This window comes from Miniopterus schreibersii (assembly GCF_964146895.1).
Source record: "Miniopterus schreibersii genome assembly, chromosome: 16".
Lineage (NCBI taxonomy): Eukaryota > Metazoa > Chordata > Mammalia > Chiroptera > Miniopteridae > Miniopterus > Miniopterus schreibersii.
The window spans coordinates 13,711,139-13,738,329 of record NC_138116.1 but is presented as its reverse complement, the minus strand read 5'-3'; the positions used below and the strand labels follow the sequence as shown (position 1 = coordinate 13,738,329).

The following is a 27,191-nucleotide window of genomic DNA, read 5'->3' as shown; positions in this document are numbered from 1 at the left end:
TTGGGTGCTTCTCTTTTATGTGCCCTGACTGGAGATCAAACCCACAACCTTGGCATAACTAACTAACTGAGCTACCCAGCCAGGCTTAATTTACATTTTTGATGAATCACTCTGGGTGCTGAGTGGAAACTAGGGTATGAAGAAAAAAGGTAGAAAAAGGGAGAGCACTTAATAGGCTGATGCAGTTGTCCAAGTGAGAAATGATGATGGTTTAAGGAGGTAATCTTGGAAGCAGTGAGAAGTGGTCAAGTTCTGGACATACTTTGAAGGAAAAAACCAATAGGATTTGTTTAAGTGGTATATGAAAAAGGAAGAGTCAAGAATAAGTCCAAAAATTTTCGCTTGAGCAATTGGAAGAATGGAATTGCCATTTACTAAGATGAAGAAGGCTGGTTTCAGACACATTAAGATTGTGGCACCTATCCAAGTGGAATTACTGAATATTTATGGTTGGATATGAGATCCTGAAATTCAGAAGAAGTGTGACTGGAGATACAAATTTAAGCATTATCTATAAATAAGTGATATCCATGGAACTGGTTTTATAATTACTAGCTATACATACAATGAAAACTTCTAAACTTCTACTGATTTTTCTTGCATTATGGAATATTGATTTTTTGTTCTGACCTCTTCTTTTTAAACAATGATTTTTATCATTTCTGTTTTTAATAGAATTTGAAATTGTCATAAGACTTTTATCTATTAGCATTGTCAGTCTTATCAGCTTCTGAAAACTATCTTTTCAAACTACAAATGGATATTAAAATGTACAATATACAACTTTTCATTGTTAGACCATTAAAGATAATTTAAGAGGTACAGCCATTCAGCAAAGATGGAAAAGGTTGCATTATGAAGTTAAAAATGTAGCATTTTTAAACAGATATGGATTTGACATCATTCTCAGTCATGACTTACTGTCTATATGTTCTTTTAGGTTCACTTTAGTTTTTCATTTTCTCTATTCTAATGAAAGAAAATGTGAATTTTTGAATTATGTACTTCAGAGTTATTGGAATCATAATTATAGGAAATGTTAATGTTAAAAAAGTCTTCATAAAGTATTAAATAGTACAACTTGCTTATTATACTTTTCTATAAAGGTTAACATGTCTGTTTAAGGATACTGCCTGCTTTTTCACTGTAATCTATGTGTGGGATCTACTATGTTTTTTTCCTAATTGGAGTCTAATTGGAGTCACTTTTGGAAAGTACGGTTCAATTCTGTTAACTGATTGGGGAAACCTTTAAAAATCATCTTTGAATTTTTTCTACTGCACAGTTTTTACCATACTATGTTTGTTGTTATCACAATAATACCTTGTAGAAATAACCAAATCAGTAAAATTATGCCACATCCGCTTCTGTAAATTTCTATTCCTTCTCTTAAGTGGTTGCAACAAGTACATTAGCTATCTTTATGTGAGGCCTTGTTGTCCCTACTAGAAACCTCATAATACTTCATAATACCATGCTACTAAGGAATTTAAAGATTGAGTATGCACTATAAGTTGTCAGTTATCTTCATTATTATAACTATTTGTTACTTATTCAAGACAAGGCACTACCCTGTGTATATCTAATCAAAATAGTCAGTGGTTTCTATAAGTAAATTTTATTCAAAGAAATATTTCATTAACTAGGAAATACACACCCATGTACACACACAGAACTGATTCTCATTATTCACAGTAGTTATGTTCCATAAAGTCACCACAAACACTGAAGTGGTGATTAATGAATCGTGTTTCCTAGGGGAAACACGGAGTTAGGTTCCTATGAGCCTCTGGTCACATTTTCATCAACTAATCAATACAACCTTGTTTTATGTGTGTTAATGCTTAAAGATATCTTATTTAATATCTATTGTTGATTTCATAACATTGAACTCAAAGCCAACAGCACTATAACTCATGTCTGAATGAAGGTTATTAAATATATGGATTTTCTCCGTAAGGCATATCACAACCTTCTTGTGCTTGGGAACACTAGACAGCACTTCAGCATTATGCTTTAGGACTATTTTAAGCAGCAAAATCACCAACAATAAGCACAAAAATATGAAAAACATAGCACTAAATAGACTGTGAAAAGGACACTTGTTTATAGTATGAGAGCTAAACCAGGAAGGCAGAATGAGTATTGCCTTGCTTGATTTCAGCTGGGAATGTGTGCTTCAGGCAACTCACATTTTTTTGTCACTTTGTGTATGTCCATGAATGACTGTGAAAGTAGTACTAACTTTAGGGTTACAAATAAATTTTAATGACTAGGTGGATTTGCAAATACTGAGTATGAATAATGAGGACCGACTGTATACATACATATTTTTTCATTTCTGCCTGAAACATATGATCCTATCTGTTTTTTTCTGTTGATCTGTTACTCATTACTCAAGTCCCACCTCAAATGTTACCTTATCTCTGAAACATTTCCCAGCTTTTTCAGATAGAATTACCATTCTCTCCAGTACTCACTGAGTGATTCCATATCACCTTGGACATTCCTTTTTATATTTATCACATTTTATGTTAATTTTTTGTCAGGATTCTTTAAATTGTGAGCTCCTTAAGAACAGGTATCTTTTCTTGTTCACCTCTGTATTCTTAGTGCTTAACATAGAGTCTGTTACATGATTGAAATTAAATAAATTTTAAATGAACAAATCAATCAAGCCTCTGTACAAATGGATATATATGTTTTATTTTAATGAGAGTGTCTTAATTCAGAATTGCAGACTAGCCCTAGCCGGTATGCTCAGTGGTTAGAATGCCGGCCCATGGACTGAAGGGTCCTGGGTTCCGTTCCTGCCCAGAGCACGTACCTCAGTTGCAGGCTTCATCCCTGGGCCTGGTTGGAGCATGTACAGGAGGTAACCAGTCAATGTGTCTCTCTCACATTGATGTTTTTCTCTCTCTCCCCCTTCCACTCTCCCTGAAAAGCAATGGAAAAAAGATCCTCAAGTGAGGATTAAAAAACAAAACAAACCAAAAAAATCAAACAAAATTGCAGACTATATAAAATGGAAACTTATACATTTTACACCAGTGAACATCTCTTGTTATCTCCATTTTTGTTTGTTCTTTTTTTTATTTGGCTGAAGATGCTTTTTTTGGAAAGGAGTGAATAATGAACCAGATAATCAGGTTTTCCATTACCCTTTAAGTTCTATACAAACACTTACTGAGCACAGTGATGACTAGGCTCTGTATCAAACTATCCTGATTCTAAACTGTATTAGAGAAAGTTTATAGTCAGGTAGATATTAAGATATATGCTTATGCTACATTTTAATTTTGAAATATTCCAAAAATATAGATTGGCACTGAAAAATAACAAGGCAAACATCCGTATGCCCACCACCCTGTTTGTCATGTTTATTGGCCATATTTGTTTAAAGGTTTTTTAAAACTAAGCACAATCGATCCAAGTTGAAGGACCCTACAAGCCCTCCCTTAGTCCTATGCTTGCCCTTCCTGAATCTGATAGTTATCTTTCCCAGCTAAGCCTCATATGGGTGGATTTAAGGATGCTAGGGATCCTTCACTGTTTTTGTTTTGTTTTTTAATAAAATATATTCATTTAGTCTAGCATGTGGGATGTGAAGCATTTCTGAAAGGAGTCATCATTCTCTGTCTGTCTATAGGCCTTTCTAGGGAAAACTAAATGAGATTGCTTTTTCTCTTCCATTTCTTCAGATGTTTTGTTTGCAGTCCCTGAACCCAAATTATAAATTTATCTTGCCATGTTATGTTTCTTATGATGATAAACTCCTTATTGATAGCCATAATCCATTCTGCCATAAAGCCATCATTGTTTTGTTTCCAAAGAAAAACTTTTTAGACTTTCAAAATGCAACCATTTCAGTTATTCTGCTATAAGGGGTTGTGAAGCACAAATAACAATAATGAACAATGAAAATGTATATTAAAGTATATTAGAAATGTACAGATCCATATTACTGTGTTAGGTGGATTACTTATACCACAAATTCATATATGCAAGAAATACAAAATTATTTTATTTCCCATAAATTAAATTAAATCTGACTTTGAACTGCCCAACCTGGTAAGACAGGTATTCATTCCAGGCATTGTGGGAGCACGTGAAGAGTGAGGCTCCCTTCCCTCCCTCCCTTCCTTCCCTGGCCCACTTCACTCTCTCCCAACCCACTTGTTTGCAGTTTATCATGGTCACGACTGATAACCTTACTAAATAAAATAAGTCCATGTGTTTCTTAAAGTAAGATGACTTGACTGCTTTTTGGCCAAGCTTGTGCATGAGAGTCTATGCTGAATGAGTCCCCAGGACCTAGAGTGTGGCCTCCAAACGTACCCCACATAGCCGTTCTCTATAGTCTTGCCATTTCCTTGAAGCACAGCCAAGAAGTAGTATTCAGGTTGACTATGCCTGATATTGCTGAACCTTTTCCAGTCTGGGGAAGTTATTAGGTTTAGGAGGCTCTTTCCCAGGCTCCCTGACACCTCTCAAAGGCTTTGCCTTTACTTCAAGCTTCCAAAAATGAAAGTCAGAAAGCAGGTTATCCACGAGTAACTTACAATTTTTTACTCAGTAACTCAGATCTTCCATAAATAATGGAACTCTAACACCTGGTTACCTTTTTAGGATGGGGGAAAGGAAAAAGATAAATGGAGAACAAAATGCAAATTCAGATCTTAACAAATTACCCTGCCTATTACGTGTACACCCATAGACACACATGCCACCTCATCTCTCTGCCTAGGGCTACTTCTAAGTTGTTCAATTTTTATTGAACACTGGTAGGAAGAGGCCTTAGATTATTATAGCTGAATCTATATTTATGAACAATTAAAACATGACTGATTAAATGAGTGACTTGGATATTGTATTTATCTCTTATTTGCTGTAAAAATCAGAGTAAAGCATTCTGTTACATAGGCTTTTCTCCTTCAGATATTTAAAAGGCAGAATCTCCCAAATAAAATATATTATTATTGTGTATTTTCAGTAGACATTAAGGAATAGCAAAGTACCACAGATCTATAATGAGTCATAAAACCCAGAAATGATATTATTATCACACCTTTTACTTGAATTTGAAATAATTTCAAGACCACTCAACAATCATTAATTGAGGCCTAGACTATTCTAAGAGCCGAGAAAGAGAATAAAGTTGAATATGCTGTTTCACCCTCAAGGATCTTGCAGACTAGTGAAAATATATGAGTAAATCAATAATTATAGTGCAATAAATGAAAAAGATGCTACTGTGAAAGTATGCAACTGGAAAGGAAGGAGTCAAAGGATGCTTCCTGAAGCAGTTAATGCTTTAAATGAGTTTTTTAGAGCCTAATAAGGGTTGTTGACTAAATGAAGAAGAAAGGGTGGTCCAAGCTGAGGAAATGGCATTTGTAAGTTTGTATTAGTATAAAACAACGTAACACATAGTTATGGCTGGAGCAAAGGGTGAATGGAAGGAATAGGTTGAAGGCAGAGAGACAGGATGGGCCAGATATGCTAAGTGAAGGTGTTTGGGGGCCTTTTGTCTTCTGTTCCAGTAATCTTATCACTGAAGACCTCCTTAGAGAAATAAACCTGAAAGAAATTTATTATATATCAATATAATTTTGTCAAATTTACCTTAATTCTTATGTAGCTAATTTTAAGTTCCTTTAGGGCTATCCCATGGAGAAACTATCTCTTAGCACCATAATGAAGTCCAAATAAAAGCCATATTGATATTTTATTATCTTTTTGCTAATTATCTATTACTTTTTTATTGTATGTAATTTAGTACTGGCAAATGTATTATTAAGTAATTGAAGTAATGATGTTGTTACTCAAGAGAATGGAATATATTGAGAGAGAAAAGTGAAGAAAAGCAGTTAAAAGAATGATTTTTATTAAACAGCAAGATCAACACTGTGAACGTGACAAAATTTATGTGAATACATGAAAATTATTTTGAATAATCAGTCATTTTACCCTAATCAGAAAAGTTAAAAACTTTTTTCTAGTTAGCTATCAAGTACAGTTTCTTTGCAGTTTACCCTTTATACATTATATAATGTAGCATTCTGCAGCTAAAAAAATACCTATATATCTTGGATGCTGTAGAATATTTTGAAACAAATTATAAATATGTAGAGAGAAATGATTTCTTGATACTCAGGAGCCGTTTTCTTAAAACAAAACTCAGGACAGTATAAATGATTTTATATTAGATTTTTAAATACGTTTCAGTGAAAACTGAAAAAGACTTCTTTTATAGTTAATGATGTTATTAGGAAGAAATCAGATTATTTTGGCTTTCCAGATTAACTGAGTACCAAGCAGAGAGAAATCATTAGTGTTCTCTTTACTTTCTTGAAGTGCCTTTAGATAGTTGTTAATCAGCAGAGAAACTTAGAGTAATAGAACGTATCTCTTGCTTTCCACACCAGTGGAAGGTAGCAGGAGTAGCACAGAAAAACCTCAGAGGAAAATGAACACAAGGAAACTTCCACACCATCCTATCTTAGCAGAGTGGGTTAGGCGAAATTGTGTTTTGAAACTGCATCTGCTTTTATGCCATCTCCCACTGAGTTCCAGATGACACTCCTTTATACTCTCTGCTTGACTCTCCTTATTCTCTGTTGTTTTCTTCTAAATGTTATACATTTTTCCCTAAACCTGGCTACTTGCTCTAAAGACAGTTCTAGCAAACCAGGTATAGTCAAATGTCATATAATAAAAATCAGTTACAACTAGGAAGTGTTTTAAAACTTCAGCCTCTGGAAAAACTAGTATATCTGTAACCATTTGTCTACCAAGAAGACTCCTAATTAGCCTCTGTCCTTGTCCAATACAAGCAGGGTCAGTGTCTTTGGCTTCATTAATTTAATCGATGCTTACAGATGGTGTGCCAACTCTTCCGATTATAGCTAGTGGGAAGGTAAGGGAGATTATAGCTGTGATACTGCTTAAACTAGATAAAGTGGTAAACAATTTAGATGCAATGAGAAACTAATGAAATTCTTAGGGAACAGAATAAAGTTGATAGCTCAGCTGAATTTTAAAAAAAGTTTATGTTCTTCATTTTACATTTTGTATGTCTTATCTATGTATTTTATTATTTTATGTAGAATACCAATATTTTTATAATGAATATATTAATATTTGTCTAACCAAAAACAATGAAGATATTTCCATTTTGGAAAAGATGAAAAAGATGAGTTTAAACTGATAAGGAAACTTTTCTCTCCTTTTCCATATATAAATAAAAACTAAAATTATATTGTTGATGTACAATAAGATAATTTGGGATTGAGATAGTTCTCACTTGTTCAACAAGTAGATGTAAAATTTGCATTGCCTCAGATCCTAGTGTCTCTTTTTGTTGTTGTTGTTATTGTTTTTTGTTGTTTTTTAATCCTCACCCAAGGATATATTTTTTTATTGATTTTATAGTGAGGGGAAGGGAAAGAGAGAGAAATGTCGATGTGAGAGAGAAACATTGACTGGTTGCCTCTCATACATGCCCCAACCGGGGATCGAACCTGCAACTTAGGTATGTGTTCGGACCAAGATCAAACCTGCAGCCTAGGTACGTGCCCTGACTGGGGATCAAACCAGCAACCTTTGATTAACCAACAGCCACCAGGCCAGGGTGAGAGCGGACATTCTTGCCTTATATCTGATCTTAGTGGGGAAGCGTTGAGTTTTCACTGTTAAATATCATGTTAGATATAGGTTATTTGTAGATATTATTTATCAAGTTGAGGAAGTTCTCTTCCTAGTTTATTGAGAGTTTTGATCATGAATGGGTATTGGATTTTGTCAAATGGTTTATCTGCATCTATTGATATGATCATGCGATTTTTCTATTTTGGTCTGTTGATATGATGGATTACATTACTTGATTGTCAAATGTTGAATCAGTCTTACATACCTGACATAAATCCCAGTTAATATTGGTGTATACTTTTATACTTTAAAAATTTGATTTGTTAAGAGCTAGGTTCTAATATATAGTATAAATTCCTTCTTTCTAGAAGAAAACCTGCTTACAAAAGCCACTTTTGTGTTTGTCCATTAAAGTATTTTGACTGACTTTGAGAGACAACTCATTGAAGTGGCTAAGAACAAAATGCTCAATTTTTGAGTCATGTGACTTTTTGGCAAGTTATTCACACTTTTTGTGTTTCAGTTTCCTCCACTATAATAGTATCTATCTCACCTGGCCACGCGTGGATTAGCAGTTGAACATGGACCTAGGATCCAGAAGATCGAGGTTCTATTCCTGATGAGGGCACATACCTGGGTTTCAGGCTCAATCCCCAGTAGGGGGCATGCAGGAGGCAGCCAATCAATGACTCTTTCATCACTGATTTTTTCTATCTCTCTCTCTCCCCCTTTCCTTTCCTCTCTCTGAAATCAATAAAGATACATTTAAAAAAAAATAAAAAATATATCTTTATTGATTTCAGAGAGAGAGAGAGAGAGAGAGATAGAAACATCAATGATGAGAGAGTCATTGATCAGCTGCTTCCTGCATGCCCCCAACTGGGGATCGAGCCCGCAACCCGGGCATGTGCCCTGACCGGGAATTGAACCCTGATAGCCTGGATCCTAGGTCGATGCTCAACCGCTGAGCCACACCTGGCCGGGCAAGATATATTTTTTAAAAAATAGTATCTATCTCATAGAATTGTTTTGAAGATTAAATGAGTAATATGGAAAGCACTAAAAATAGTATCTAAAACACTGTAAAAGTTGAATAAATGTTAGTTGGCTTATTTATTTATTTATAGTAATGGAAGAAAAGAGCAAGTTTAAGAAACAAAGAAAAACATATTTTAAAGAGATAAGAGGTATTAATTCTTACAGGAAACTTTGCTAGCCATCTTTTGAATTTCTATTGTATCCAATGCAGAAGTCTTACATTTCATATTAAGATTATCCGTTCAGCCCTGGCTGGAGTGGCTTAGTGGTTAGAGTGTCCGCCTGTGCAAAGAAGGGTGTGGGTTTGATTTCTGGTCAGGGCACGGACCTGGGTTGCAGGTTTGATCCCCAGACCCGGTCGGGGCTTGTGCAGGAGGCAACTGATCCATGTGTCTCTCTCACATTGATGTTTCTCTTTCCTTCTCCCCCTCCTCTCCCTCCCCTCCCCTCCCCTCCCTCCCTTACACTCTCTCTAAAAATCAATGGGAAAAATATCCTCAAGTGAGGATTAACAAAAAACAAGCATACAAAACAAAAAGAAAAACAAGAAGTTCCTCCTTCCACTGGGTATATTCTAAAGGAGGAAGCCAGATAATAAACCAAAACAAGACAGTTACATATTTTAATAAAAGCCATGATGGAGTGGCCAGGAGTAGAGGTTATGATGGAGTGGCAGAGCACAAAACAGATCTTCAATAACATTTCTTAAACTAAGTATAGAGGATAAGAAAGGATGAGTTAATAGTTAATAAAGAGTAAAATCCCACACAATTACCACCATAGGAAACCCTCTGATGAAATAATGTTATCATTATTAAGTATTTAGTCTAAGCCAGGCATAGAATTAATAATGTAGCTCTGTTAAGTACTATATGTTAATTATGCCATTTAGTTCTCACAACAGTTCTGAAAGATAGGTAGCAGGCCCATTTTACACATGAATAAAAATTTCAGGAGTTTAAATGACTTGTCAAGGTCACATAGGTAGTATGTATTAGAGCACAGATTTTAATCCAAATTCAAAACCAATGCTTTTAATCATGAGGTAAGACCTGCTGAATTCTTTTAGACATGCAGCTAATTTGGGTAAAGGGTAGTGGTATCCCTGTGAGAAAGACCTTTTGGATTTAGGGCAGAGTTAAGTCTGTTGAAGATTAAGCCTATAAATCAGATTCCAAATGTAAAAATACAAGCCAGTGGTAGGAAAAAAGATTACTACCCTTGCTAGAAGTAATTTCCCCCTCCTCTGATCTCCTACATATTATGACTATACTATTCTACCACTTGCTCTGTGTAATTGGGCAAGATTCTTAACCTTTTCCAACTCTAATTTTTTCACCTGGCAAGTAGAGACCATGATACCTGCCAAACATGATCAAGTGAAATACTGTATAAGAAAGACCTGTACACTGGAATGAAGTTTTAATTATCTTAATGGACTATAAACTACTTGAGGGTGGTCACTGGGTTATATATATCTTTCTGGGCCACACAGCACAAAAGGGATGATCCAATGGTGTGTGTTTGCAAGCACTTGATAAATATTAATTGAATAAATGAATGACTCGTTAGTCTTTTCACCCAGCAGAAACATGCAGATTGGCACAGTTTTGTTAGTAATTCCAGTTACCTCGATACCTTTGAGATTACCTGACCTGTACTTTACCTTGGGCCTTAAATGTAATAAAACACTTTTTGCTTCTGAGAACCATTTTAGTTCTTTTTTAGTAACCTTGCCTGCTGCATAAACAGTTTGGCAGAGAGTGGGAATGTGATGTAGTGGAAGCAGTTGGCTGGCTGACACAAGAACACTGGGGTTTGTGCTGCTTAGCTGTAGGTACGGATGAGATACCATTCTGATGCCATACAGTGCTTGTTAGAAACAGATTTTAATATGACTATCAGAATTAAAACTAGCTCTTGGGTTTTGGTCTTCCAAGCTAAAATCTAAAATTAAAGAATATAATATGATTTGGCACCATTATTGTCTGAATAACATATGCTCCTACCAAATCTGAGAAACTAGCTTTGAGGCCTTCCTATTTAAAAATATCACTGTCCTAAAGGTGTTTGAGGGTGTCCTATCCGTAAGGCACGTGTTCAAAGAGGAGGCTTTAATTTTCCGCTTTGGCTGTGATCATATTAACTTAAATAATCTCTATACATTTCTTCGCTCTAATTTCATTGTAATGGGAATAGGGGATAACATTAAACCATGTTCCTGTGTACAAAAGAATGGAGTAGGCTTTAGGACCAGATGCGTAAGCACTAATCTACACAATTTCAAGGGGTGGTTTGAAAGCTGTTCTGTTATGTTTATAAGTACTTCTATTGATTAATAATGATCTCTACAATTACAACATCAGAGGTTTGTTCCTTTGGTTTAAGGTTTTGTCCTTATAAAATGAAGATATCCCTGAAGGATTTTTAAAATCTGTTTTTAATATGAGGTAATCCATTTATTCAACAAATACTTATTGAGTGCCTACTATATACTAGGTGCTGGCGATAAAGCAGTGAACAAAACTGACTGCACCCCTGTGGAGAACAGGAGGGAGACAGACAATATATTCAGAAATAAGTAATAAGAAAGACGGTAAGGAGCTGTTTTTTGTTTTGTTTTGTTTTTTTTAAATACACAGTTTACATTTGAAAGAGACATGAAGGAAATGAGGGGTTGAGCCATATGAATATCTGAAGAAAGATCATTCCAGGCAGAGGAAATGATGCACAGTAGAGGGCCTGAAGTGAGTACATTATTAGTATATTTGAGGAATAACAAAGAGGCCAGGATGGCTGGAGTGGATTGAGGAAAGAGTAGAATTGTAGGAGATGGTCAGCAAGGTAATGAATGAATTTATAAGCATGTAGCCTTGAGCAGTATTTTAAAAAGTAAACTTTTGTTTTGAATAATTTTAGATTTACAGGAAGCTTGTAAGATAATTTCCCCATTTACCTCTTATCCAGTTTCTGCTAACATTAACATCTTACATTACCATGGGACCTTTGACAAAACTAAGAAACCAGCATTGGCACATTACTATTAACTAAACTCCAGACTTAATTGGGATTTCATAGTTTTTCCACTAACGTCCTTTTTCTGTTCCAGGACCCAATCCAGAATACCATATTGCATTTAATCGTCACGTCTCCTTGGTCTCTTCTAGTCTATGACAGTTGCTCAGTCTTTTCTAGTTTCCTATGACCTTGACAGTCTTAAGGAACCCTGGCCAGGCGTTTTACAGAATGTCCTTCAATTTGGGCTTATCTGATGTTTTCCAAATGACTAGACTAGAGTTATAGGTTTTTGAGAAGAAATCACAGAAGTGAATTGCCTTTTTCCTGGAGACGGAGTTAACCCAGACCCACATTGAGGGGTGACTCACTTCTAAATTAAAGAGTATAGAAAAACCTGGAAAACACTGTCTTATGACCCAATTGATCAAGGTTAATATTACCAGTGGTAAATCATGTTAACATGATGTGATGAATTTAAAAGTTTTTGATATGGAGATAATGTGAACAAGACCTGATTTTCAGAAAGTTTTGTCTATTTTCCATAGACTGTACTCACTAAAAAGTACTACACATAATCTGTGGCGAAGTTAATGTAAACCTAGATTTCTAACATTTCTCCTTATCGTCCAGTCTTATTCACTAATTAGCATCAAAGATTGTTGAAAGGTGGAGAGGAGGAGAGGGTTGAGGGGGAGAGAGAAGAGGAAGGCGGGCTTTGTCTGTTTGTGCTTGTTTTTGTAGTGATCTGCAAGTATATCAGTTGCAATGGCCAAAGACCATATTGAATCACATAGTCTTTGTTACTTTGTAAAAGTCCTGAATTTCACATCTTTATAATTCATTCAACTTAGAGGTGGCTGTATGAAACACTGTTGTTGCCCTGACTGGGCGGTTCAGTTGGTTAGAGCGTCATCCCCATACGCCAAGGTTGTGAGTTTGGTTTCCAGTCAGGGCACATACAAGAATCAACCAATGATGCCTAAGTAAGTGGAACAGCAAATCTCTCTCTCCCTCTCACTCACTCTCCCTGCCTCCCTCCCTTTCTCTAAAATCAATAAATTAAAAAGCCCCAATATTGTTATATTCCAAAACAGATTTAAGGGACTTTTATAATATTTCTCTCTATTAAAATGCATTGTAGCTCACCTGCCTTGCAGTGTGGAGTGAGATTAATACTGGATTGGTAGATTGAGGATCTGTGTTCTAGGTGCTACCCCATTACTTCCTAAATGTGACTAATTCACTTAACTCATTTTTTACATCTACAAAATGGATATAATCATATTTTATCTTTAGCTATGCCTCTATTCAACATGTATTCTCAGAAGTGCTTTATTTATTTATTTATATATTTTTATTATTTTTTAAAACTGTATTATTTTCTCATTATCCTTTTTTTTAAATTTAATATATCTTTATTGATTTCAGAGAGAGGAAAGGAGAGGGAGAGACAGAAACATCAATGATGAGAGAGTCATTGTTTGAGCCCACAACCCGGGCATGTGCCCTGACCGGGAATCAAACCCCGATCGCCTGGATCCTAGGTCGATGCTCAACCGCTGAGCCACACCCGGCCGGGCTATTTATTTATTTTTAAATATGTCTTTATAGATTTCAGAGAGAGGAAGAGGGAGAGAGAGAAACAAACATCAGTGATGAGGGAGTCATTGATTGGCTGCCTCCTGCATGTCCCCTACTGGGGGTTGAGCCTGCAACTTGGACATGTGCCCTGACCAGGAATTGAACCACTATCTCCTGGATCATAGGTTGATGCTCAGCCACTAAACCATGCTGGCAGGGCAGAAGTGCTCTATTTAAATAGATTTTAAAGGTCATTAAATAGCTTTGGAAAAAATAGTTTCAAGCAAAATATGCCAATTAAGCAGCTGTTAGCTGCTCCTTAAAGGTTGTTGTATGGATTAAATGAGATCATGTGCATCACATGACAAGACAGTGCCTAGCACATAATAAATTCTTAATAAACAGAATATAGCTGATGGAGGTAGAATTTTCTGTTGCTGTTTTCCTGATCCTGTTTAAGAAAATACTTAGCTAAGCCTTGTTCATTCTTCGAGAGCCTTTGAGAATTTCCTGTCATTAAAAAAATAACAGAAGCTAACTAATGTAATCAGATGTTAGCAATACTATAGAAAGACATTCCTACCTGCAAACTGAAGGTTTACTAGATGACTTCTGTGGTTCCTTCCAATTCTATTTTACATTTTAATACCTATTATACTTACCTCACAGGGTTTGTTAAGGGATAACCAAGGTAATATATGTGAAGACCTTTTGTAAACATAAAGTTCCATACAAATATGTGATGCTATATAATAATTAGCTAGTTAACAGAGCAACTACAAGAACTGTCTGTATTCATTGAAAATTAAAGAATACACCTGATGCATGAGATTTCCCCCCCATCAGACCTTGAGTTAATAATTATAATTGTTGCTATTGTTATTGTCTATTTGTTTATGTTTGTTTTCCTAGCTAGAGGATTGCAGCATTTTATTTTATTTTTTTAATACAGAATACTTTCTCCTATTTCTTCCAGTCTATTTAATTCTATGACAGTTTTTCTTAAGGGGATGCCCAGACATGTTGCTATGGTTAAGGTTATAATACAGCACTTCCATTAAGGAGACATCTTTCCAAAAACCATTTTAAAATAGAAAATAGCTCTCTGCAATCAGATTTGCTCAGCTTGATACCTCTACTCTTCTTTTAACTTAAGTAGCACAGAACCAATTTTACGGTGACTTCTGAAGGGAAGCTAAAGCTGGGAAGTAAAATGATTTTGAACCCTGCTATAGTGTCTACTGCCAATTATTTCTTCTTCTCATTATGAGACTAATACGTACTTTGTACTATTATTGTTCCTCTGCAAAAAAGAAAAATGTTTTATGATCCATCTTTTATCTTGTTCTTGTTTTTTAAGTTTTTTGTTTTCATTTATTGACCTTACCAGATCATTTCAAAGTCCAATTGTAATTTTATTCTCTGGTTCTCTAAGGAACAGCATTTTTAAAAAATCTTAGCAAAATAATCTGTCCTTAGTCTGAATTTATTTTACCACTATGAATAAATGTATTTTCCTAGATATTTTAATATAATTAATGAAAATAGTTTTTCAGATCTTTCTCAGTATCAAAAACCAGGTTGAGATTCTCATTTTGTCCCTAGTTACTGTATTTTGTTACTTCCCCTGTCAGCATTCCTATCCACACACACCCCCAGTTTATTTTCTGAATTTAACAGTGGGGAATCCACTTGACTGTGTTCACAGCAGGTAATAAATACCATGATAGTCATGGATTGGTTTCTTTGCATGATTAAAAGAATAACAGGGTAATTAAGCTTTTCTGAAGCTGCCAACTGTATTGGGGGTTTGGTGCATATTTAAGGCTTATTTAAAAATAGTTCCTTCAGAAATTGAACTACTTAACTGGTAGAATTCCTAAGGGCATATTCCTTTCTCAGAGAGAGATTACTTAGATGATTGGAATTTGTGTCAAGTAGAAGAAAATCTTTTTTATGTAAGGCTAGATTTAATGCTATAATCATTCTGATTCATGTTTAATTTATGATTTTTAGTGGGGTGCTTTTTACCTACCATAAATTCCCTAAAATAGATTTTTACAAACAATGCATATTTTTTAAAATGCAGATTTCTAAACTGAATAAGAAATATTTATTCAGGTACTTTTAAAGATTCAAATTCAGCAATGATCTTTGCCTCTTAAACCCAAAATCTAAATCTAGATAAAATACAGAAAAGACATTGTGTTTATGAGCTACAGTTATGAGGTCTAAATGTTATATAAATAAACTGGGACGTTAATATATTTAAGACTCCAACCATTCTAACTGAACCATAAATGAGAACAGAACTATCACCACTTCTAGTAAACATAGCACTGCCTGCTTTCCCCACTCTTTTCAACACAGTGCTGGAAGTTCTAGTCAAAGAAATTAGGCGAGAAAACAAAATAAAAGGCATCCAAATCGGAAACAAAAACACAAAATGATCTGAGGATGATATGTGCTTAAATGTAGAAAACCCTAACGGTTCCACAAAAAACAAACAAACAAACAAACAAACAACCTGATAGAACTAATACATGAATTTTGCAAAGCAGCAGGGTACAAATTGAACCCACAAAAATCAGTTGTATTTTCATACACAAATAATGAACAATCTGAAAAGGAAATCACAAAAACAATTCCATTTACAATAGCATCAAAAAGAATAAAATACTTAGGAAATAACTTAACCAAGGAGGTAAAAGACTTGTACAATGAACTACAAAACATTGCTGAAACAAATTAAAGACATATAAATGGGGAGACATCCCATATTCATGGATTGGAATATGTAATATTGTTAAGATGTCAGTACTACCCAAAGCAAAATACAAATTCAATGCAATCCCTATCCAAATTCCAAAGATTTCCCCTCCCCCCCCCCCGGAAATAGAGAAACCTATTCTAAAATTCACATGGATTCTCAAGGGACCCAAGTTGCCAAAACAATCTTGAAAAAGAAAAAAACCAGAGGACTCAAAATTCCTGATTTTAGCAATGTACTGTAATGCTACAATTATCAAAACCAGTGTGGTGCTGGCATAAAGACATACACACCAATGGAACGGAAGTGAGCCCAGACATAAACCCTTGCATATATGATCATATTATTTATGATGGGTGCCAAGACCATTCAATAGGCAGAGGACAGTCTTTCAGCAAATGGTGCTAGGAAAACTGGATATCCACTTGCAGAAGAATGAAGTTGGATGCTTACCTAACACCATACACAGAAGTTTACTAAAAATGGGTCAAAGACCTAAATATACGACCTAAAACAGTAAAACTCCTACAAGAAAACCTAGGGCAAAAGCTTTATAACATTGTATTTTACAATGATTTTTTTTGATATGACACCAAAGGCACAGGCAACAAAAGAGAAAACAAATTGGACTTCGTGAAAATTAATTTTTTTGCATCAAAATACACTATCAACAGAGGAAAAAGGCAACCCACAAAATGGAAGAATATATTTGTAAATCATATATCCGGTAAGGGATTAATATCCAAAATATATAGAGAACTCCTAAAACTTGACAACAGAAAAACAAATCCAGTTTAAAAATAAGCAAAGGAGTTGAGTAGAAATTTCCTCAAAGAAGATATACAAACGGCTAATGAGCACATGAAAAAAATGCTCAACATCACTAATCATTAGGGAAATGCAAATTGAAGCTACAATGAAATACCATCTCACACCCATTAAGACAGCTACTATCAAAAAGAAAACAGTATAACAAGTGCCAGTGAGGAAACGGAGAAATTGGAACCCTTGTGCATGGTTCATAGCAATGTAAAATTGTACAGCTGCTATGGAAAACAGTATGGCAGTTCCTCAAAAAATTAAAAATAGAACTAACATATGAACCAGCAATTCCACTTCTGGGTATACATCCAAAAGAATTGAAAGTGAGGCCTCAAAGAGATATTTGTACACCTATGTTCATAGGAGCACTTTTCACAACAGTTAAAATGTGGAAGTAACCCAAGCGTCCATCAACAGATCAATGGAGCCTGGCTGGTGTACTCAGTGGCTGAGTATTGACCTAAGAACCAGGAGGTCACTGTTGGATTCCTGGTCAGGGTACATGCCTGGGTTTTGGGCTTGATCCACAGTAGGGGGTGTGCAGGAGGCAGCCAATTGATGATTCTCTCTTATCATTGATATTTCTGTTTCTCTCTCCCTCTCCCTTCCTCTCTCTGAAATCAATAAAAACATAAAAATAAATAAATAAAAGAGATGAATGGATAAACAAAATGTGATATATACATACAATGGAATATTGTTTAGCCTTAAAAAGGAATGAAATTCTGACACATGCTACATGGATGAACCTTGAGGACATTACACTAAGTGAAATAAGCCAGTCACAAAAAGACAAATACTGTATGATTTCATTTATATGAGGTACTTAAAGTACCTCATATAAAAACCATAGAGACAGAAAGAATGGTGGTTGCCAAGGGCTGGGGTGGTGGTGGCTATTGTTTAATGAGTATAGAGTTTCACTTTTACAAGGTGAGAAGAGTTGTGGACATGGATGTTGGTGATGGTTGCACAACATTATGAATGTATGAATGTATTTAATACCACTGAACTGTACACTTAAAATGGCCAAGAATATACCTTTGTAGAAAGCATTTTTAAGAATACTGTGTTCATTTAACAAAAGAAAGCAGGCCATTTTTCTTACTGGAAGGTCATAAAAAATAAAGTAAGCTGTCTTTGTAAGGCTATGATGATAAAAATAGTACATCTTTTTGATGGAACCAGTTTTAGGTATACATACTCTTAATTTCACTTACTCTCAGTAAATTATCCTTTACTACATCCATAGTCCTCTGATAATGAATCTCCTAATTTAACAGTTTTATATATATTTGTAATTCTGTAACATTTTTTGTTGCCAAGTTCCATGATTAAATATTTTCTTTGTTTCAATCATATTTCCTCCCCACATGACCACCTGAAGCAATGAGTTTTCATGAAATGGTATACTCTATTCTTTTTTCTGTTACTTTAGAATACATTCATGATATAAACGTATATTTCTGCTTTAAACCTAAGATTATTAGGGTATTGAGTATCAAGATATTATCAAGTTATCAGACATCAATTAGTTAATTTGTGACATTTGTTTTTCTGTCAACTTGGCAATATCAAATTTATATGACCATATCCATTGATATAGATATAATAAAAGATTGTCACTTAACAATGTGTCTGCTTTTTAAAGTAGAATTGCTTTGTCCTGGCCAGTGTGGCTCAGCTGGTTGGCCGTCATCTCATGTGCCAAAAAGTTGCTGGTTCAATTCCCAGTCAGGGCACATGCCCAGGTTTCGGGCCCAGTCTCTGGTATGGTGCGTGCAGGAGGTGGCTGATAGATCCATTCACATTGATGTTTCTCTTTTTTCCTCTCCCCTCCTCTCTCTCTAAAAATCAATTAAAAAAATTTTTTTAAAGTAGAATTGCTTTGTCTGGCAAATACAACCAGAAGCAAAAAAAGCTCTTATTAGGGAAAAATGTACTATTTGGCTAAGACGTATTCTGATACTGCTAGCAGGACTATTTCACATCTGAAAGAAATAACTATATTATTATGATTTATTACATATTAGTTACTTATATTACCTCAACTTTTTTTTTTCAATGATGAGGGGAGGTTTTCTTTTTAAAAAATATGTCTTTATTGATTTCAGAGAAAGGAAGGGAGAAGGAGAGAGAGAGAGAGAAACATCAATGATGAGAGAAAGCCATTGATCAGCTGCCTCCTGCACGCCCCCTAATGAGGATGGAGCCCGCAACCCTGGCATGTGCCCTGACCGGGAATCAAACAGTGATCTCCTGGTTCATAGGTCAATGCTCAATCACTGAGCATGCAGTTTGGGCTATCTCAACTCTAAAAAAAGGATTTGATCGCAAGTTAAAATCACAGTAAGATACTACTACATACCAACCAGAATTGATAAAATTAAAAAGACTGACAACAACAAATGCTGGTGAAGATGTGGAATAACTGGAACTCTAAACATTGTCAATGGGCTTGTCAAAATGGTACAATCACTTTGGGAAAAGGTCTGCAGTTTTTATAAAACTAAACATACACCTACCCTATGACCCAGCAATTCTACTACTTCTTAGGTGTTTATCCAAGAAAAATGAAAACATATGTCTACAAAATGACTCACACCAGAATGTTTAGAGCAGCTTTACTAACTACAGCCAAAGACTGGATACAGCCCACATGTCCACCAACAGGAAAATAAGTAAACTGTAGTATATTAACACAATGGAGAACGACTCAGCAATAAAAAAGGAGTGCGCCCTGGCCAGTGTGGCTCAGCTGGCTAGAGCGCCATCCCAAAAGGTTGTAGGTTTGATTCCCAGGTTTTCGATTCGATTCCTGTTTGGGGCGCGTGTAGGAGGCAACTGATAGATGTTTCACTTTCAAGTCGTTCCTCTCTCTCCCCCTTCGTCTCTCTCTAAAATCAATAAAGGCATCTCCTCGGGTGAGGATTTTTTTAAAAAAGAAGTGGACTATTGATGTACAATAATATGGCGAATCTCCAAACATTCTCTTACAGGAGAATAGACAATTCTGAAAAACATAGTAATGTACATGGAGGGGAAAATTGAGGAAAAAAAATGAACAAAATGAAATGGAAATTAACCAAGTATTTAAAAGGAATGGAGAGTCAATGTTATATGTGGCGCATTCATAAAGGAAAATAACTGTCTCTGAAGGATCAAACTCAAATAATAGAATGCAATATTTAAATATATTTTTCTTTTTACAATTACTGTTTAGTTTTTATTTACAATTATTGTTTAGTTTTTATTCCTTAGAGAGGGTAAGGACAATAGGGAACCCAATGAACTGCAGTGAGAGTGCAAAGATTATAGAACATTCCAAGCAAATGGGGATAAAGGGGCGCTCTCCTGAGCTACAGAAAGAATGGCTTGGTGGTTAAGATAAAACACAAGTCAAATTTATTAGAGTTGTCCAGCAATGGCGATCTTCTTGCTGGACTTGGCATTCCTGGACCCAAAGCACTCCATGGCTTCCACAATATCCATGCCATCTTTCACCTGGCCGAAGACCACATGCTTGCCATCCAACCACTCAGTCTTGGCAGTGCAGATGAAAAATGGAACTGTTTGTGTTGGGTCCGGCATTTGCCATGGACAAGATGCCAGGACCTGTATGCTTCAGAGTGAAATTCTCGTCATCAAATTTCTCCCCATAGATGGACTTGCCACCTGTGCCATCATCGCATGTGAAGTCACCACACTGGCACATAAATCCCAGATTAATTCTGTGAAAGCAGGAATCTTTACAACCAAATCCTTTCTCCCCAGTTCTCAGAGCATGAAAGTTTTCTGCTGTCTTTGGAACTTTGTCTACCAACAGCTTGAAGGAGACACAGCCCAAGGGCTCACAGTTGATGACAATGTGGAAGAACACAGTGGGGTTGACCATGGCTGAGCACGGCCAGGGCTGCAGCATCTTCAAGGCAGAGCAAGAAATTTTTCAAGGAAACTTCAGAAACAAATGCACACTTGAATCTATACGTTGAGAGGGCACATCATGAGCCAGGAAAAACTGACATAGAACAATATCAAGGCACTATCTAGTAATTCTATTGGACTGGAAAAAAAATTTTAATCCTCACCCGAGGATATATATATATATTTCCCCCCACTGCTTTTCAGAAAGAGTGGGAGTGAGAGAGCGAGATAAAGAGAAACATTGATGTGAGAGAGACACATCAATTGGGGCTGCGGATCAAGTCTGCAACCAAGGTATGAGGTACGTGCCCTTGGTCAGAATCAAACCCGAGACCCTTCACTCCAAGGGCCGATGCTCTCACTACTGAGCCAAACTGACTAGGCTAAAAAAGTTTTTACATTACTCCAGAGAAAAAGAACAAATATATGAAGGGGAGAGAGAGATTCAGATTGGCTTCAGAATTCTTCTCAGAAAAGTTCAGTGTCAGAAGACAGTGGAGCAATATATATAAAGTCCCCAAGGACAAAAAGTGTGACCTAAGAATTTTTATCTAGCCAAACTGTTGTTCAGGTGAAAAAAATAAACAGACATTTTTAACATGCAAGACTCAGAAAATACAATCTCCCTGATGCTTTCTTGATAAACTACTAGAGGACACACTTTAGCTAACCTATTGATAAAGAAAATATAGCAAAAGACCTGATGTGTGTGTTGAATCTATAGGATTAATATTGAGCTTACTATTCTAGGACAGAATTTGTATGCTATAAACTCTGACAGTGTAGATATTATATGACTCAAAAAAATTGGGAGGATAAGGGATATAGTAGAAGGTAGTAAAACTATAGGAGGATGTGATGTAGCAAAAATCTAAAAAATAAGTTAATAGGTCAAGAAAATAAACCATGGACACAGATAATAGTGTAGTGAAAGCCACAGGACTTCCTTATGGAGCTCTCTGTGTTGGGTCACTAGTTTCCTAGATCTTACCACTTGTTTTACCGCACTACTCACTTTATTCCAGTGGTCTGGCACTATTTTCAAGGTATGCTTATATATATACTGTTAGAGGTTTACGATATGGCTTTCAGAACTTATAAACCTGGGTTTAAAATGTAGCTCTACTATTAACTTCTATAATCGTCAGGTTCTTTAGCTAGGAATTTCAGATACATTCTATTCATATTGTTACTGTGAAAATTAAAAGAGCCAAAAGATGTAAAGTTTTTAGTATATTACATTAGCTGGAATGTAATAGAAACTCAGAAAATTGTAGCTACTCTTACCATTTTTTGGGAAAACAAGATATGATATAATTTTATCAATATTGTATTCAGAATGTATATGGAACAGGTTAGTACTTAATGTCCAGAAATAGTAGCATGGATTTCTAGAACCATTAAATAGGGTTCTATTTCTAGTTGTCTTTCAAAGGATCATTGTGTATCATTTTCTCTCTCCCCCCCTTCCTCTCTCTCTAAAAATCAATAAAACAACAAGTGTACTCGGGTGAAGATTAAAATAGTTTTTTTAAACCATACATACTTTTGAAATATAAATACACTGTCTTTTAGAGAGAAGGACTAAAGTCTCTAATATAAATGAGACCTCAGCGTACAACAGTTAGAGTTGGCAACAAAAGTATAAATATGACCATAATTCCTGTTTGCCAGTGGTTATCACCTATTTACTGGTATTACCCAAGTTTCATAGCATACATATACAAATTCAACATATGCAGAATACTCTCTTGTAAATATATTGATTTTCTACTCTTAACAAACATTGATTATAAGAAGTTAGGGAATGGTTTAAGCACTTATAAATCAGAAAGACATAAGTTTATTCATTCAGCAAATATTTATTGATCAGTATGCTAGGCACTGATCTGGCCATTAGGCATCAATGACCAAAAGCAGAGAAAAAACATTTGCAGTCTGGTGGGAGGAAGAATGGAGACATAAACAATAAACATAATAAATTCATACAGTGTACTAGAAGTTGATAAAGGCTATGCAAAAAGAAAAAGACTTGCAACATAGTGAGAGGAGTTACAAGTGACGAAGAATAAGAACCATCAAAGGAGGCTGAGAAGACAGAGCCCGTGAGTAACAGGAGTGTATGATGTTCCAGATCCTGACGAAAGTGCATCAGAGTAGAGGGAATATCAGTGGTCAGATGCCGCCAAATGAGGTGGATCTGAGAAGAGTCTGTGGGATTTGGCATTGTGATGCTGACAAGTTTCAGTAAACTTGCTACTACTATTGGTTATGGAGGGAGGATGACAAGAAAGCTAGTTACTGCTAAGCTCTCATTTTTTGTGGTCTTGTGGCACTACTGGTAGTTTGATCTTTGGTAAGTGCTTAACGTCTAGATTGCTATTCACAGAAAACTTAGTACACTGTTGGTTTTGCTTGAATGTCAAACTGGTCAATGTGAACAAATGGTTGTGAAAATTACATTGATACTAGCAGTAGGGAATGAGATTTCTGTTGTGAGGATCCCTAACCCAGAACTGCAGGAACTAGTCATTTGGTAGGTAACATCATTTAGATTCAGAACAGCTAACTAAGAGAAGCTGTGATATGTGGGCACCAGGTGGCATTCCTAGAGGTTGCCATAGAAAGAAAATAGCTTAAAGAGGAAAAAACTCAGTGCTGATTTTAACTTCATTTAGTCCACTAAGAAAAATATCAAGCCAGGCGGAGAATTTGCCTCCTTTATTTTTTCAGTTTACTGTGGTGTTCTAGACTAACTTGGGGGGAGGTGATCAGAAATTCAGTATTTAAGTGTTGCCCCCCAGCAAGGACATACTGAGTAGATAGCATCATAAAATGTGGGCTACGATTAAGCTGCGCCAGATGAATCTCTCTCAAAGTTAATTGATGGGAACGTCCCACCTTCAAGAATTTTTATTACCTTAGCAATGCTATGCCAAGGCTGCTGAAACCCAGCTGTGGGTGCTGTGCCGACGCCCACATTGCCAGTGTCAGGAAGGATGTACTTTTAAACCTCTAATTTATCTAATAACGTCTTTAGTGATTTGTGTAGGTTTGGCATTGTGATGAAAATGCTTCCTGGCTTGGTTTGTAACAAGAATTCAGGTTGCAGTCTTAAAATGTGTATTGTTTTAGAATGCATGTGGAAGGTACTAACAAGTCATCTTAGAAAAAGATCTGAATAAAATACTGTCCTCTTCATCTAACAGAACTCATCCACCCTTTATACTTGAAAATGATGCACCTTAAATGGTTTTATGCTTGAATCATCTATTGTGGTTTGTTTTATAAATAAAGATGGCAATATATAGTGCTAAGAGTCAGCTTTCATATTCAATTACAATCTGACTCCTTTCCTTTTCTCTAATGAGAAACCGTAATTGAAAAATTTAAAAAAGAAAATGTGGATTGGACTATGTCAGCCTATAGAGTGAAAATAGAATAATAAGCTCTTGTAAATAAATATTTATAAAGAGGCAGGAAATAGTACTCTCGTTAGAAATATAAAGTTTCATAACTTAATATTGCTAACAATATTATTTTACATGATGCTTATTGTGTCTCTTTAAGAAAAAAAGCTATACAAAATCCTAACTAGTGGATTTGCTGCAAAGATTGATATTTATCAAAATAAATATATATTCAACTTTTCAGAATACACCTACTCTTTAAAGCAGAGTGCCCCATATTGCTTACAAAATAAATGTATAGAGTTTATTTCCATTCTGCTGGCCCATGTGAAAACATTGTTTGGATCAGAAGTGTCTTAATTAATACTTTTAAACTGCCTTTGTCCTACCTTTGAAATTTAAAATGTTATTTGAAATAAAATTATAGAATTAGAATTTTAGATCTGGAAGAGACTTTAGAGTTATTTTATTACAATTTCTTAATTTTCCAGTTGAAGAAACTGAAATCCAGGGTTTAAGCATCTTTTCTAAGGATACACAGCTAGTATTAGAATTTGGCTTTCTAACTCCTTATATTTCTGTTCAGAAACAAACTTATAGGTAGAACAAATTGATGGTTGCTAGATGGGAAGGGGTTGGGGGTGATGGGTGAACATGGTAAAAGGGATTAAGAAGTACAACTTTCCAGTTATAAAAATAGACATGAGGATGTAAAGTACCACATAGGGAATATAGTCAATAATGTTGTAATAACTATTATATATCAGATGGGTACTAGACTTACCTGAGTGATTACTTTGTAAGGTATATAAATGTCTAACTGCTGTGTTGCATACTTGAAACTAATATTTTATGTCAGCTGTTATTAGAAAATAATTAAAGAAACCTAAAAAATATATCTATAGCCTGGCCGGCGTGGCTCAGCGGTTCGATTCCGGTCAGGGCACATGCCCGGGTTGCGGGCTTGATCCCCAGTAGGGGGCGTGCAGGAGGCAGCCGATCCATGACTCTCTCGTCACTGATGTTTCTCTCTCCCTCTCCCTTCCTCACTCTGAAATCAATAAAGATATATTAAATATATATCTATCTCTATAGGTAACAAAGACCCACATATAATAATTAATGCCTGCACCCACTAGTTATGATAATGATTTGGGTAGTTCCCATGACTGTCTTAGTCTGTTTGACCTGCAAGACAAGTTACCATAGACTGGCTGGCTTGTAAACAATAGAAATGTATTTCTCACAGTTCAGGAGACTGCAGTGTCCAAGACCAAGGTGCCAGTAGATTTGCTGTCTAGTGATGGTGTGCTTTGTGGTTCATAGGTGACTGTCTTCTCCTTGTGTCCTCACATGGTTTATGGGGTGAGAACACTTTTATTTATTTAATCCTCATCTGAGGACATGCTTGGAGAGAGGAAGAAACATTGATGTGAGAGAGAAATATCAATACTGGGGACCAAACCCGCAACCCAGGTATGTGCCCTGACAGGGAATCAAACGTGAAACCTTTCAGAGTACAGGACAGCGCTCAACTAACCGAGCCACTCCGGCTGGGTGGGGTGAGAGCACTTTCATAAGGACACTAATCCCATTCACAAGGACCCAACCCTTGTGACCTAAGCAGCACTCAGAGCTTCCACCTCCAGCTACCACCATATTGCGGAGAATTTCAACATATGAATCTGAGGGGGACGGACGTAAACTTTCAGCTCGTAACAACGATTTAACATCTGCTTCACCCTAAATGCTGCTCCCAGATATACTATATCGCTTTTTAAATGTCTAGTTTGGGAAAAGGCTGATTTAAAATAAAAGAATTTATATAAACACTGGCAAGTACTGAACCATTGAAGGTCATTAAAATGCAGTTGTATTTTTATAATTCAAAATCTTCCACCAAACATGTTTTGGGCTGTGGTTATTTTTAAAATAGAATTGAAGAGTCAAGACTGACTTTGTGTGTCTGAAGAATAAAATCTGTGCTTTGTTTACAGAGTTCAGTTTATGAATCTTAATAGAGTCTGGACTTTTGTTTTACAGTATATAACACTGAGAAAGTCAGTATACACAGAAAATCAAACACACATTTATGTATTCATGAACATAAATAGCTTTAATAAAGTGGAATATTTATGAGACTAAACTTAAAAATTAAAACTAAATGGATCCCTGTTAATGATATTTCGACACTGTTCAGAGGTATTTATGCATATAGTTTATATGTGACTTAAACATAAACTAGATAAGGATTTTATTTCTTTCTATGAGTATATAAAGCCTGTACTTTGATATTTAAAACAAACAAGAAAGTAACAAGTTGGTATGAAAATACATTTCCTTTTGTTCTCAGGACATGAATTACTTGAAGATAGGAATAATAAGCACCTCAGACATATCTGTTAACAAATAGCAAAGGCTCATTTTTGGACTATATTTGAGGGGCCTGACAAGATTAATTTGACCTCAAAAGAGCCAGTCCCCCAAAATGACATAAACTGCAAAAGTTAAAAAATTTCTAAACATACTCTCTACTTTAGCAATGTTCTCAATAACATCTGTAACTCCAGTCCTCCAAATGCCGTGAATATTGGCCCTCCTCTAATATTTGCTATGTAATACATTTGCCTAACTTTATTTTTATTATTATTTTTAAAATTAATGGTATATTTTAATGAAATCAACAAAACTTATAAACATATTAGATGAGGTATATGAAAAAAGTAAAAACTAAAGCATGCTCTTTAAGGTTTTCAGCCCAAGTAACTCAATATTTTCAAAGTTATGAAAAATTGTGAAGGATTAATTTTATTTATTTATATTTCTTCGTGGTGTGGAGAACTGTTCATCAAGAATTCTGTTATGACTGCCTGGCTGGTGTTGCTCAGTGGTTGAGCTCAACTCATGCACCAAGAGGTCCTGGGTTCGATTCCCAGTCAGGGCACACGGCCTGGGCTGTGGGCCCGATCTCCAGCAGA

General features: G+C 35.7%; 2 protein-coding genes and 1 pseudogene across 3 annotated transcripts in view; 1 reads left to right on the top strand and 2 right to left on the bottom strand.

Annotated features, from left to right (window-relative positions):
- The window catches only part of TRIM37 (tripartite motif containing 37), a 120,248-nt gene that overhangs the window by 5,824 nt on the left and 87,233 nt on the right, over positions 1-27,191 (bottom strand). The gene's annotated exons all lie outside the window — the stretch shown is intronic.
- The window catches only part of PPM1E (protein phosphatase, Mg2+/Mn2+ dependent 1E), an 85,280-nt gene that overhangs the window by 32,779 nt on the left and 25,310 nt on the right, over positions 1-27,191 (top strand). The window lies entirely within an intron of this gene.
- On the bottom strand, positions 20,288-20,774 carry LOC308546575 (peptidyl-prolyl cis-trans isomerase A pseudogene; annotated as a pseudogene). The gene has a single exon. The product of its transcript is annotated as a peptidyl-prolyl cis-trans isomerase A pseudogene (transcript).